This window comes from Engystomops pustulosus, chromosome 6, assembly GCF_040894005.1.
Source record: "Engystomops pustulosus chromosome 6, aEngPut4.maternal, whole genome shotgun sequence".
NCBI classification, from domain to species: Eukaryota; Metazoa; Chordata; class Amphibia; order Anura; family Leptodactylidae; genus Engystomops; species Engystomops pustulosus.
In genome coordinates, this window is record NC_092416.1 from 135,348,923 (window position 1) to 135,364,996 (window position 16,074).

Consider the following 16,074-nt stretch of genomic DNA (forward strand, 5'->3'; position numbering starts at 1 on the left):
CCGAGCAGGGTGAGGGTGAGCTGGTGCCGGTACTTACTTTCGTTAGTGTGATTAACCGCTGTATCGCGGTTTTAACACTTTTTAAACTTTAGAGCAGAAGAGGCTTCGGCGCTACGTGCGCACGCCGACATAGGAAATGCCGGAGACGTTGCGCGTTTCCTTTAAGGGAACATGGCACCAGTGTCCTGTAGTGTACTAATGCTCATTAATATGTATAGGGATCCTACAGGAAAGACCGTGACAATTAATTCTATGAAGCTTCCTCTAAACTCTAGTGCTCTGCTGCTCTCCAAGAGAGTGGAGGACTTGAATGTCCCATATAGTTGGCTCTGTACATACTACTGTTCAGATAATTTCCTGGGGGTTTCTATTATGGTTTCTATCATTTATCATGGTAAGAAAAGTCCTTTGCTATTTAAATGTGTCACAGAAGAAGAATAGTTAGATAAGCCCCATCAAATTCAGAGATTCTCAGAAGACGGATGAATTTCTGTATCATAAAGATAAATGGAGACCTTGATGCCAACATGTACATACAACAGATAATTGTTACTCCAACTCTCACCGCAACTCTTTGCTGTCATACCCCATAACCATAATGGGGTCCAGCAGGTCAAGGGGCCTGGAATTTTATTAACATAATGGTGTATTATGACTAATGTTTTGTATCTAGACATTTTGTGGCTATGCGTCTTATTATATTGCCTCAGTCACTGGTCTGTATGTCTAATGGAAATTGCTCTGCTAGTAGAATTAGTATAAATTGGAGGAATTAACCATTTCTGTTCCCTATAGTTGCTTCAGTTTGCTACCATCAAAGCTTCAGGAATCCCCTCTGTGTATCTACATCCATTTCTTAGATCTGTCAGGCAAACTTCATCATCATGTTTTCCAATCCCAGCAGCCATCTGTAGTGTGAACATGAACATTCTCTTCTCCTACACAGCTCAGGGCGACCGAATCCCTGACAGGTGTTTGCTGCAGGAAAGGACCAAACTCGAAGACGTACAATCAACGAAATATGTACAGGAAAAAGTGCTCCTGACGCCTACACTCAGCAGAGGCAGCCATTTTGTGACTGCTATCTGTCAGTTTGACAGAACTGTTGTTCACTGGCAATGTGTCTGCGTTCACACGCTAACAAATATCATAGTGATTCAACCAGTGTCAGATAAACGACTTTATTCTTGTAAAAAATGATGTAACCCAAACATAAACACAGCTTAGTCCACAACTAAATCTGTACATTGTGTTCATGTTCATTATGTTACAGATCCTCAGGGGCGGAACTTGGATCTGGGACTCTCTTTATGGAATCTGTGTCATGCTCCGCCCCCCAAAGTCTCTGCACTAGGGCATGGCACAGCATATATATTTTTATTTCATTGTAATATGCATCTATTGTTACAAATTATTACGTTGCAATTATTATGTGAAATCCTAATGACTGGTGTCTATTAAGTATTACTTCAAGAAAGGAGCTTCCTTTGTTAATTTGTTTCAATACTATCTGAACTACTCCGTAGACACAGTGAATATTACATCTTTAATAATTCAGATCCATTCTTGTAATGTGCAGTATTTAATGTGATATTTCTTCTGCAGGTGCTTTCACCTACCATTGACAGTTTCTCAATGATGAAACTAAGAGTACTTAGATCTATGAACTTTTCATGGAACATAATGGATGTTACAGAAGCCAAGAACTGTATTTGCTTCTTGGCAATCTACTCATATCAATGTAGAGGCCATCTGAGTGTATGGTCAGATATATGACATGGTATTTGTGTACCACTGTTAATCATTGGATAATTATAGGAAGAATTCCCCTCCTTGGATTCATCATACCTCTTCTACTCCCCATCTCATATTATTTAGTATAGATTTTATAATACAGATAAGTAGAAGGTTTTTTTTGTATCACACTCTTTGACTTGTTTTATATTCAGTATATTAACTACTGTCACTTACATAGTTAAATTTGTATGGTTGAAAAAAGACTGTATGTCCATCAAGTTCAAAGAAGGGAAGGGATGGGATAAGGAAGGGTTGTAGGTAAACACAATTATACATTATAACATAACCATCAATGTTATTTAGACGTAAAAAAGCATCTAGACCCTTCTTGAAGCTCTCTGCTGTCCCTGCTGTGACCAGTTCCTGAGGCAGGCTATTCCACAGATTGACAGTTCTCATAGTAAAGAAGTCTTGTCTCCTCTGGTGACTAAACCTTGTTTTCTGCAAACGGTTTTGCCCCCTTGTCTTTTTATTTGACCTAACCTGCAACAACTTTGCACCATATTTTATGGACCATTCATATTTTTATATAAATTTATCAGATCCCCCCTTAGTCATCTCTTTTTGAGACTAAATAGATCTACCATATATACTCGAGTATAAGCCGACCCAAGTATAAGCCGAGGCCTCTAATTTTACCAGAAAAACCTGGTAAAACCTATATTTTTTTTACTCGAGTATAAGCCGAGTTTGGGTTTTCAGCACTTTTTTTGTGCTGAAAAACTAGGCTTATAGTTGAGTATACAAGGTAATTATTTTATTCTTTCCTCATAACTGAGACCCTTCATACCCCTTATCATTTCATTGCACCCTCTCTCGTTCCAGAGCATCCTTTTTATACATTGATGCCCAGAACTGAACTGCATATTCCATGAAAATCGACAAATAGTTATTTTTGGCCAATGTTTAATGGCTCAAAGGATCCTCCAATGATAAGCTAATTAGAGGATATCTTAATAAGAAAACCCCCAGCGATCAGCTGTGATGTGTTCCAAGTGAAATGAAGAATTATACATTTCTCATCTAAATCAATAAGCTGTCATTGTAATGGGTGGAACGGCAAGGTCCTCCAGAGCAGGAGACACCATCTCTAGATGGTCATTGAGCTCCGATGTCACCTTCTACTTTACTTCCTCTCTATACACAGATAGGTGGTCAAAGGGTCTTCTAATAGACTTGGCAAACGTACGGTTTATATGATTTTTGCACTTTTGTAGAATTTGTTACAGTAACTATAGGGGAAATCAATAGTGGGTTTACTTCTTGAATAGAATATCTTAAAATTTTATGAAATATACAAATTGGTTGTGAATCTGATCAGAATAATTTTGGTCCCTTAGATTCTTTTTTTCTGCTACTTCTCTTTTTATCCACAGCCACCTATTATAAGGATGAGGCTGGATCTTCAGCATTAAAGGTGAATGCTACCCTACATTTACACATTATTCCTTTCTGTTGGCTCTTGTAGCCTGAGAAAGTGTTAACTTGTAAAAAAGGATGTAGAGTTTGATAAGCAATTGGCCTGCATATAATGATTACCAAGTAACTGGCTCTAAATACCAGTTATCTGTCTGAGAATATTCAGGATCAATGACACTGCAGCACTTAAAGGACTTTTATCTGGGGAAGAATGCAGGATGTAATGCTCTCTGCTGAATTAGTGCAGACATTAAGATGGGAGCAGCATCTCCGCCAATAACCGCCTGGAATTGGCTGTCGTACTGGCAAGAAAAGCTATTCCTCACCACAGTCCCCGTTATGTATGGAGACTTGTCACCACCCTTCATTTCAATACAAGTAAGAGCAAAATGATTTGAGACTAGGGTTTCCAAGATTACTTTCTTGTGGTTGCATTTACCAAACGTGTTTGCATTCTGTGCACTTAATGTTATGTATATTGTAATGATCACCTTTAAAGGAGAACTAGACCTTGAAAATAAGTTATCTTTCTACATAGTATTTGTACCCTGCAGGATTTTCTGTATCCTTAATAAAACCATATTAATAATAATAATAATTCCTTTATTTATATAGCGCACACAGATTACGCATTGCTACACATAGTGTGGCAAACCGGTCCCTGTACCCAATGGGGCTCACAATCTAATCCGCCTACCAGTATGTTTTGGAATGTGGGAGGAAACTGGACGACCCGAAGGAAACCCAAGCAAACACGGAGAGAACATACAAACTCATTGCATATGTTGACCCTGGGACTTGAACCCAGGTCTCCAGCGCTGCGAGGCTGTAATGCTAACCACTAAGCCACTGTGCTGCCCAGCCATATTGTAAAAATATTGCTAATAACACATTCCAATATCAGTTTTTGTTAAAGGAAATCAACCACTTTTTTTATAAAAAACAGCGGTCCTGCGCTCCCCTTCGTCTTGATCCCGATGCTTGACACATTAAGAAAATTATAGTTAGCAGGATGGAGCATGGGGATAAGATGCCCGGCGCTCCGGGCTGCTAATTATGCAAGCTCCCCGCATCTCCCACTCCCATGTTGGCTCTTAACTTGACTCATCTGAGGCAAAATATGACTTTCAAGGTGATTTTTTTTTTCTTTTGTAGGTAAACAGCTGAGATTTCACATAAAAGATAGAATTCTAGTTTAATGGGATAAATGTTGATAACTGTGTCCCTCTAGGCTGTTAGAAATGTAAATACGGAAAAAAATTGCGGCATGTGCTGTCATTTATTATTTTATTGATTTTAAGTTCCTTTTTTTATATCTTCTTTTTACTCTATTTTTACACGCAAACTGTAATTTGATGCTCAAGAATATATATTTTCTGGCATATTTAATCTTGGAGTTTCCACAGCAGATTTTTGTAACCATTTTACTATATTTTCTTGTAAATATATCTGAAAATGCACTTTTCGTTATTTAACCGATGTAAAGTAATTGTGAACGTGGTATATTTGCACAGACTATTGGGATGAGAATTTTTTTTTTTGCCGATAAAACAGCCATCCTACGATATACATCTCTTTACTTTTGAGAGCTTTAACAGAACCAACAAAAATGGCATGTTATTTCTTGCTTGGGGCAGTCAGATAATAATTTTCTGTCCTTACCGTGCAATTTGCGGTAAATGGATATTACTCATTCACGTTCCTATCATAGATGATTTGTGTATTTGCTACGGGGACAATATCCAGCTTGCGTTGGCCACAAACCGCCCTCTTGTTGATAAGACTGAGTAAATTGGAAACAACTGTGGATGAGTAGGTTCCCTGGCTTCCTCTCCTGCCCCTAATGTGCCTCCCAAACTGTATTAGAACAACATGCATATGCTGAATGAGAAACCACTTGGAATTAAGAAACTTATGTTACTCCTTCAGAAGATAAGGACATTGGTCTTAGTATGTGGGTTGTGCCAGTACATGACTAATGCAACTTGTAATGTTGAATTGATATGTATAAGCTGCACATATGAGCTTTATACTATGCTAAGGGTATATCACAATATTGACTGTTAGTATTAGATTGGGTAGGACTCAATGCTCCAGGATAGTTATAACCCACTAGAAAGCTTATAGAAACCCCTTTAAGATTGGAAATTCTCAAGGAAGGTGCTAACAAAATGTATACAGAAGACCATTAAAAAGGTGCATAATGTTCATTTTAGTTAAAAGGATATTTTCATGTTTAATATTTATGAAAAATCCAGGGAATTTGTCATAAATACATGATAGATGTTGGACCTACCTCAAAAAATGAGGTCTACTGAACAGAGAGTTTGCCGTTCAGGTCTAAGGGAGTGTGAAATCTACAGCCTCGGCTATTTTGTTCTCCCTTGAATAAAGAGCGGCCGTTCATGCATAGCAAAGTTGGTATTTTGGCACTGCCATGGGAAGGGGATCAGTGGGCCCACATTCTCAAGATAGGTGCAGGTCCCAGAAGTTGGATATGTAACAGATAATAAGCATGTATGTACTGTTATACTGTATTTTAGAGGCATCTTATTCATTCATAAGGGACTCCCATCATGGCTGGATGGATAGAGAAACTGACTACTTGTACAAAGACAAGACACATCTCATGCCACAGCCAAGATCTACTCTAATAATCTCCCCTAAACCTCCAGTAATACGCCATGGCCCAAGCAATCTTTCGTGCGAGTAAACATTTGGCACCAAGTGACATGTACAATCCATCCACAATAAGTAAATGGGAGACAAAGCATAAAATGTTGTTGGTGCGATACTTTACAATGAAATGGTGAAATAGAAATATTCCCAGTAACCGTCAACTGTGTTGCTTTGTCTACCACATTGGGAGATTTGTGCCTGGTAATATCCCTTCTCATCTCTGTCTAGGAAACCTGGGCTACAGTGAGAGACTTTTCAGCACAGGTTTCATGTGAAGACAACAAGTCTGTAGTAGGATCCAAAATCCAAGTCCTTGTCCCTCTGTGAAGCTGGAGGTGATGACAATACTTTTGGCACACAAGTCTCTTGCCAAGGTCTTTTGCCATCCGCAGCCTCTATAAATACTAGTAGTGGTCACACCGGGGCTGGAATGTTCTGAATACAACTTCAGACAAGTGATTTTCTCCTCTTGTTAAGCATTTGCTTACATTTGAAGATGCAAGGACACCATCTGTCTGCAATGCGTCTGAGTGCAGAACGTTTAAAGGCTCCATTCCTTTCATGAAATTTCTCCATTTCCTTCTTCTAAAAAAACATTTTTGTTTTCTCCTTTTTGTGCCTTAGTTTCGCCGGTAATAAATGTTGTGGTTTCTTTGTTAATGGGGACAATCTGCGATTTGTGGAGGAAGGTTGATGGGATAATTGATGTCACTGTGTAGATCTCGCACAGAGTCCTGTTGTGCAGCTCGTCGTACGTGGAGCGGATTATATTACTGATTCTTAAAGGGGATCAAGGGTATAGGGTTACACGTGACCTTGACAATGAACTTGCTCTGAAGTATTCACCTTATAGCGTATCAGTCATCCTTGAGCTGAAAGCTGCACATGCCTTACCACCCCTGTGCCGTGCCGCAGGTTGCCACCCTCTGCCGTATAATTAGCTGTAAATTCTAGCACTATATTTAACTATTCTTCCATTGCTAGTTGACATTTTATTTCAACAGTACAAAGTAAACTGTGTTTAGGCTGGTATTTAAGTTAGCTTTCTATGATCTAATAGGCAAACAAGTTTTGCTGTATTGAGCATTGTGCCATGTTTCGTAAAACATTTTGCTGAAAATTTTAACATTTTTTAAAAATAAGCACTTTGATATTGTGAACCAATAGGCTACGGCTTCTGTCTGCGGTGACACTGAGATATCTGGTCACATTATTGGTCAATGCAGGCCATCGTCCGGTGTCAGAAAGGACAGAACCTGACCCATCAACCTGGTTCTGTTACTTATTATTTATCAGGTTGGCTGCAGAAGCCATATTCTTTGTTTTTTGCAAGTTATGGTATGAGTCCCTTCTTTTTCTACAATTTAAAGAAAACTACCATAAAATTCAATCATGATAAACAAGGGACACTTACTCATAGATCCAGGCACCATGACTGTGGTCATTTTCTTGCCCCTGGTTTATCATGCTTGAATTTGATAGCAGTTTTCCTTTAAGTTGTAGAAGGAGAAGATACTTATACCATAACTTGACCAGCAGAAATTGACTTGACAAACCCATACCACAATGTTGTCAGGCAAATTAACACCTTCCAAATCTTTTTTCTTTCATGGCATCATCCAGAAATTTTATTTTAAATTGAGTGAAGTGGAGAGTCCAGCACTGAAGTCAAGCTCTCCCTAATTCAGAATACCCTTTTAGCTGTGAATGACTTCATGGGCCAGGTGATGAGATGCATGAGATACCTATTACACAGAGGCATGACAGCCTTTTAGACTGTCAGCCCTGCTAAATCTCTATTCTCACAGATAAGTGCCTGCCTCCCCCTTCCCCTGGATTACTTATCTGCATTGAGTTTGTAGATTGCAGCTTCTCTCTCCTCACAATGTGTTTGCTGGTAGGAGGTCAGTGTCTGTGAACTCTGTGCTAGACTGGAGGGAGGTGTGGCTATAGGCACAGGGCAGAGAGGCAGAAATCTCAGCTACACAGCTGTGACCCAGGAATCCAAGATGGCGTCCCCGACCCCAAGTCAGAAGTTACATGGTCGTGTCTAGGGGCAGCTGAATATTTGTACACCAGGACTGGCACCATGAGAGACAGGTTGGAATTATATCTGTGAAATGCTGTATTTTTGGTAATAACAGAGGATGTGTTATTTTGTTATCCTGAGTACATATAAGAAACTTGTCCTTATGGGGATACCCCTTTAAGCCCCCATCCTGTTACATACATACCACACAATGCCCAAACTGAGACCCATAAGAACACTTACTGAGCTAAGAAGGGGCTGAAGCACTAAGGAGAGTCACTATGTATGAGAATAGCTGAAGAGAGGCCAATAGTAGTTGAGAAGCAGAAAATAAGACAGAATAGAGACTGTGTATGGATAAAATGGTGAAATTGTGTGAAGTACGGCTAATAAAATAAAATGTAGCTAAAATGGAAGCAGAGCTCCCAAACAAAAGTCTTATCCCAATCTTCAGAATATTTGGGAAACACTGATCTAGCTGCTGCTGTTATATAGATCCGCATATAAAATAATTATCTGTATTTCTATTTTATCTACCGTCTGTAACAATGCGCCTTTGCTGTCTTGCTGTTTTTCTGATCCCCTCCATTGTGATGAAGTCTATTGTTATACATTGCTTTATTATATGTCAGCAGCTCCTACATACATGACAGCACTTTTCTGTTTTGTGGTAACCCGCAGCTGCTGTACAGCTAGATGTCATACAGATATCCAGATAACTCGGAGAGAAACATGTACAAATTACTTGGCCAACTTATTAAAATGATTGAGAACATGCCACCATTAAAATGCAGGGTAATCTGCAGGTATCACATTGTAATGCTGGATAGGACGACCAGATTAATATATAGTTTTATAGATAATGGAGGACATTTTATCTTGCCTTGTTTTCTGGTATACAATGAAATAATCACTGTGAACCACCAGGCATTGTGATTATTTCCCCCTTAGGCCACCTACATGCCAAGTGGTTGCATTGGGGGCATAGCCAGCAATGGCGTAGGCTGGTGTGGGGCGCTCCTGCCCTCGTGTCTGAGCACTCGCTATAGCCTGCGACCATTCAAACCTTAATTTATATACCAGCACAGCCAGATCTACAGCACAAGAGGATCGGGGGGGGGGGGGGGCTGTAAATCACATAAAGGACCACCTCAGTACCTGAAGACAAACTTAATGCAAAAGAATTATAAATGATAAAGCTAATTATAGTGAATGATATTTTACCCTCAAAACTCCTTCGGCTCTATAACATGCTGCTTGAAGATTATACTGTACTATTATAAGAAAAATTCCCTGAATTATTTTCTTCCAAAGTAAAGTATGGTAAATGCAATTCTGAAAGATAACTCTTCCGTTGCTCTCTAATGGGACTTTCCACAAAATACATTTTTATGTACAACATCTGATTTGTGTGGCAGAAGGCTTCCCGATTTGGTGGTCTGTTTCCTAAGGCTAAGTTCACATGTGGTGCTTGCCTTACAGTTCAAAAACTGTATCTGAAAAACTGGATGTGTGCAAGGACCCTAAGGGCCATGGCACATGTGGCGTTTTGAACGCGTTTTTGGCCGATTGTTAAGCAGTCCATCAGCCCGTTTTTAGGAAAACACGTGTGTTTTTGACCAGTTTGAATTAAGATAATTGGTCAAACCTCTCAAAAACGGATGTGTTTTCATAAAACGCATGCCTTCTTTGATGGACTGCTTAAAAACGGGCCAAAAACACGTTCAAAACGCCACATGTGCCATCACCCCAAGACAAAATGGCCCAAGGAACCCAAACCTGACTCTGTTCATCAGCTGCCTAGTGTATAATTATGTTGCTGCTACTTGAGCCTTCAGATTCTATTCAGCCCATAGAATAGGTTCTGGGAGCGGAAATAGCTAAGTAGTGTTGGGTCTGAATTAAGGACCCATATTGGGTCATCAGTAAGAAATTTGCATGGAAATAATTGATCATATAACAATAGCTCATCTAAACAATCATTTCAGCTGTGTTATTTGTTGTATCCTAGTTCTGGGCTAAAGCCTTATTGGAAATATGGTGTTTTTTTTAGAGAAAATACATGAGGAGGGATAGAATGAACCCGGATGGTAGAAAACCCATAAATGGCACATCAGAAACCCATTTACACCAGAACCTGGGACAGCACATCTGATTCCTCCACCAATCTTTGGTTGGGATCTTATGGTGAAGGTTGTGTGATTTGTGAATCATCTCCTTGTTGTCTACGATGGCGCTGGGCTTATTATTTCCACCTGACAACCTGTGTTGGGAATTAATAAGCTCGGCATAGACTGCCAGGCACGTCAAGCTCTGCACGTATTATGTCCCTAGTGGTCTGACCCATGTACGTTCTGTCTGATCTTCAGTGACTTCTCTAATGTTTCTGTGGTACCTGCCATAATAAGATTTCACAAGTGCCAAAAGTAAGTAGTTGACGCATGTTTGTTGTTTCCTCATGGCAAACATTAGCCTGTATAATAATCGTAGAGTATCACAGAATCGATTGTTGTGTTGGTTCTAGCGGTTTGATATGTCATTGTGAAATATAATTGTATTTAGTTACTGTGTTCAGGTGGGGATTTACCTTTTCTTACTATTAGCACGTCAATCTTTGTCTGACAACTCCTGTATATAAATTACTTAATTACCGTATTTACTAAATTTTATATCATTATTATTGTTTTTTAATATGTCAAGTACATTTTTATTCACCCCAAATTTACTTAAAATGTAATTGAAATCAAGCTACCGTAATATTTCTGTTCTTATCCAGGAAAATACTGGCATATTTTCATATCTAGATGATCGGTAATGTGTTAATTTTAGTCAGGCCTCAACCCATTTGACATGGTGTGGCTATAGTGGTCAGTCCTGGGCTGGAGCAGACGGCAACACCCACCTGACATAGAGAGCCTAGCTTGCTAAGGGTGCTGCCACACGTCGCATTCTTGGACCGTTTTAAAGTATGCAAGCAACGCATGCGTTTTTGTATATTTACCATGCATTTGGCTGCTCTGAACCTGTTTATCTTCATTTCTAGAAGTGTAGGAATCTGTGAAAAATTAAAACCAGCCATATACATGGTAAGATTACAAAAACCGTGTCCGTTTAAAAACGGCCCAATAACGCGGCGTGTAGCAGCTCCCTTAGGAGTGGTGTGGGGCTAATGTATATATAAAAAAAATCTAAAGCTTTATTCACTGGGCCAAGCCAGGTTTGTTTTGGTTTTTGGCTTTTCCCATATCCTAATAAAATAGCAATGAGCAATCTGTTAAAAATGTACAGACAAGTACATGAGCAATTTTTAACACAGTCCAGTAAGAATGCTGGTGTGGGAATTGTCCCATTAAGAACTATTGCAAAACCTACTAAAGGATGCAAAAAGTTGGAGTTGATGTAAAAAAGAGTGGGGCAAAATAAGGTCTGATCCGTAAGACTCCTTTACGGTCATACAGAAAATGATTCATTATTGCTGTGAAATGTAGTTCGGTAAGGTGTTGTATTTTATAAGAAATCTACCATCAAAACCAAGCATGATAAACCAGCCATAGATCCAGGCACCTTGAGTATGGTAATCTTCGTATATTTATTAGCCATGGCCTCCTCCCACCTAAAATCAACTTTTAAAATCAAGCTAAAGAGCCAGAAGGGCTCCAGGGGACAAGCCCCTTTGTTCTGTAGCTTCACAGGCTGTTACACTTTGCAGGAGCCCCCCTCCTACTGTGTGAGATTACAGCAGGCAAAGGGAGGGGGGAAATCCTTAGAGGGGGGAGGGGGTCTCGCTGATCCCGGCACTGACTGATTGAACTGATTGAATTGATTGTGGCTGTATCCTAGAATGAATCCTTAGAGGTCACTCATTTGCCTGGATATTTTGCTACAGATGCAAGAAGTTGTGAGAATAGAATAGCATTGAGACATCTTCTGAATAACCTTACCAGTGAGTAATTGGATGAAGTGTTTGGTGAACAAAACTTTACATTTTAAGTGGAATAAAAATATTTTGATGCTTGTCTTGTAGACGGTGGAACAACTTTAAGTACCCTGGTGTGTAGCAATCAAGTAATGATAGACACATCGGGGGACATTTAGCATATCCAAGCACTTTGTGAGCCACCCTTTATGCCTGCCACCTGACACCATGCAATGGTCCTGGTCATACAATGTCACGCAGCTGTGTGTTGTCACACAGGTGCACGGCTTGTTATATCACATGACCATGAACCTATTGTTATCCCCAAGAAGTAAACAATGAAGCTTCCTATAGAAAAATTGCAAGCAAAGTTCTAGGAAACCGTGAAGAATACAAGAAACTAAATAGGAAAATTGTATAACGTTTCATTAAACAACATTTATTTGTTGAAACAGGACACCATCTTTAACAGTTGCTGTTAAAGCTATAGTGATTTTACAAAATTATTATATGCGATTCACCCTTTGAAAACAAGGACGATACCTATTTTGTGATGCTCATCCTTTTCTTTCCAAAGTTTTGGCATTTTCTGTTCTGAAAGTGTTTGACAAAAATCTTTCTCACCAGAGGTGAAGTGGGCGGAGACTATTGTCTATCAGTCTACGCCCTCAAGCTGAGGCCAGTTAACTTGCCCACAGATCTCATGATGCCTTGTGTTCTCTCTCAAAGTAATTTAGCATTCAATTAATTTAGTTTCCTAGAAGTAAATCCAGTGAACAGTGCACATATATGATGTATATAGTGACTAGTCTGGCAGCTTCCATCAAATGGAGGAGCAGGGAGCATGTAATAAGTGGTAGAAATCATTAGTACCCCAGTTACATGCAGTCTACAGCACTGAGCACTAAGGGTTAATAGCTTATCTGGACAGAGCTAATACTGCCAATGACAAGGAGGGGGAGGGGAGCTGCGAGAAGAGCAGAGACAGACATATAAAGTTCTGTAGAATCAGACTGGGATGGAGGGACTGACAGGGAATAGGGAAGATCTAGTATCTCATTATTCTGTGCAGGAGACATCGGCATTCACTGTTCTGTACACATCCAGTTCTGCTACATTCACTGTTACACCACCTCCTCTGTGAGCAGGGAGCAGCAGCTCCTCCCCTCTCATGAAACCAACCAGAAACAAGGTGTAAACAACCTATGGATTAATAGGGCTTGTCAACATTTGGAGAGGAGGCAGCCATTACAGCACTGAGGTAGTCTGAGGGCTATAGCAAAAAAACTACTGAATATAGGTGACAAAGATAAAAGGCAAAGTTGTTTTACATCCCAAGAGCTATTGATTTGTGAAAATAAAAAACTTTACAGTTTCTCTTAAAGCTGATGACAGGGAGACCTGCTGCTGTATCTTTTCCCTGCAAAACTAATTATTTCTGGGTATATGTTATCTGGATGAAAGTGGTTTGTCTGTGTGATGCAAAGATGTGCAGAAGTCTGTGAGCTCTCCATCGTTGTCCGCCTTGGATATGCTGTAGGAAAATATGCAAAGTTTTCCAGGATGGGATAAGGAAAACTACGCCTCTTTTAGCGACCTTGTAGGGCAGCTCCCATGACCTACAAGAGACCTTATGACAAACCAATCTAAACCATTAAAACCAAACCAGTATATCTATTCCAGAAGGAACAGACTCCAAACTATAGACAGCACGGTTTCCACCTGATTGGGTCTCAGTACAGCGTAGGGAACTGGTCATAGAGAGGCTTGTGACTAAGGTCAGGAAGTAAGAGTTCTCCTTATGGAGACTGTGTAGGCGTGTGGAGTCTTATAGCCATGTTTATGATCTAGTAATGCAGTTATACTCTCCGTGACTATAGGTAGAAGTAACATGGAATTCCACGTGGTCCTGACCATTTGAAACTAATTTTCTTTGGAGTTTTATTTCACATCTCTGTCACGTTTATTTTTAATAATCTCTGTTTGAATAACCTGACATTTAGCATGATAAATATAGATTCTGATGGTAGATACGATTGCATTTCTAGGATGTTTCACACATTACGTTTTAATACCTTCCTTTTCAAATAATAATAATGCTACATTTTGCTCCTTCCTCAGCCTGAGGATGGGGCTGATGTGTGTCATGTAATTTGGGGGTGCCGCTTCCCACATGCAACTGGCTCTGATGCGTACTATCAATACCATGTTGGCGGCCCTCCTGTTGCTGGATCCTAGAGCAGTGGTGGCGAACCTATGGCATGGGTGCCAGAGGTGGCACTCGGAGCCCTCTTAATGGGCACCCTTGCCATCACACCAGGGTAGAGTTTGCCAGACAGGACTCGAGGACTCTTGCGGTCCCAGGCAGCCCAGGACCCCAGAAGGAAGCTACAATGATTCTTCTCCTTCTTTCTACTGTATTGGTGTCCTCGGATGCCTATGCAATTTAAACCTGTGACACAGCAGGCAGTAATAAGTTACTGCTTAAATTGTTGCATTGGCACTTTGCGAAAAATACGTGGGTTTTCGTTGTAGTTTGGGCACTCGGTGTCTAAAAGGTTTGCCATCACTGTCCTAGAGTATGTCTCCTATGTGCACTTGCTGCAAATGGGGCTTGACCTATACCTCAGCATATATTTATTATAGAGACCTTGTTTTTGGCACATAGGACAGTTGCCCCTCGGTGGATGGCTCCTCGGACTCCAATTTGGGACTTTGGGGTAAAACCTAGTTAACAAAAACTGCCATTTGAAAGGATGGAAGAACAAGGTTGTCTCTGTCTGGACAAATTTAAGAAAATATAAGCAGTGATGATGCGCCGCTTGTATCACCAGATTATGGAGTTGCTTAATCCCTGCGCTCACGCATGCACGCATGTGGCGCTGCTGCGGGTGGCTGGTATGCTTGGGACCACTGTTTGATACTTATCTCATTGGGCTATGTTGCTTATTGGTGCCATTGAGATCTGGCACTTCTTTCTTTCTGTGCTGCCCAGCACTTCCTCTGTAAATAAATAATTAGCATTCTGACGCTATATAAAGCGGTTACTGGATAAGCATGCACGTAACTCAGGCCAGGCATAATCCATTGCTTTTCTCCCTTATCATTCCCTGCTTTCCTCCAGCGTCGCCCCCTTACTGCTGGAGAGATGATTGAGGCTTCTTGTTAGCCAGGAGCCAGAATAAAATAGCAATTTTCCATGGCTGTAGGTATCTTATGACTTGTCATGGATATAAATCCCAATGAGTGACAACTCATTTTGACACCAGCCACAAGGTATAATAGCTGCAGTCACGTGTAGAGGAGGAGATGTGCCCTACACCAGCTCTGAGATCCATCTCTTCTTTGATTAATGCTGGAAGGGAAAATTCCGGAAATTGTACACTTCCAGCTATATACATATATATTGAAATAAAGAGATATAGACCAACTCGATGGTTGTATTGAGTCCCTGTCATACAGTGATGTCTATTCCAATGTGTGAAAAGATTGTCATAACCCGTCACCTTAAGCATCAATGATTTTAACCAGGTAAATGTTATTTTAGACCAAATAGCATGTCCCTTCTTCAGAATATTTTCTTAGGTGATCACCAACCCCACCTACTACTCCCCCCATTTCGCAGCTGACAACTAGAAACCAAAATTTTTGTGTTAGTTTCTACAGCCTAAGGAGTTCTGAAGGTTTAGTGTCGCCCTAAAACCTCTGGATGTTAGTTTTATAAGATTGTCCATATAGTAACTTTATGGTTATTTTCTTGTAGGACTCTTATTTTTGCACTTTGTTCTCCCACTACCTTACTTTAATTTATGCCAAAACATAAATGTTAATTTGCTGGGTGTACCTAAATATGTTCAAATCAGGCTCTGTCTCCAGAGGGATGAAGTGACACAGCAGTCCTGCTCACGACGGCTTCTAGAATGTATTTTCTTTGAAACTGTTCTAATTAACACTTTCTCTTGATGTGTCTGTACAATTAAACCATTGCCATTCCTGCATCAGAGATAGTGGGGGGAGGGAAGGATCTTCCATCTCTGTGCTATGAGCCCATATAGAAGAAGGCAAGGCTGACAATGTTTTTTCCAGTACATAAAAGAAGGTGGAAAATTAGGGGTAACTTGATCAGGGTTAGACATGGCTTACATGCTGTTAACAGTTTCCATCTGCTGACTATTCTAGTAACTGTGAACATTTTCTTTTCTTTCCCTTGTCTTATCTGTCTCCTCTTTCTCTA

General features: G+C 40.2%; 1 protein-coding gene across 10 annotated transcripts in view; it reads left to right on the forward strand.

Moving 5' to 3' along the window:
- Positions 1 to 16,074, forward strand: part of TANC2 (tetratricopeptide repeat, ankyrin repeat and coiled-coil containing 2) — a 269,159-nt gene that overhangs the window by 222,358 nt on the left and 30,727 nt on the right. The window lies entirely within an intron of this gene.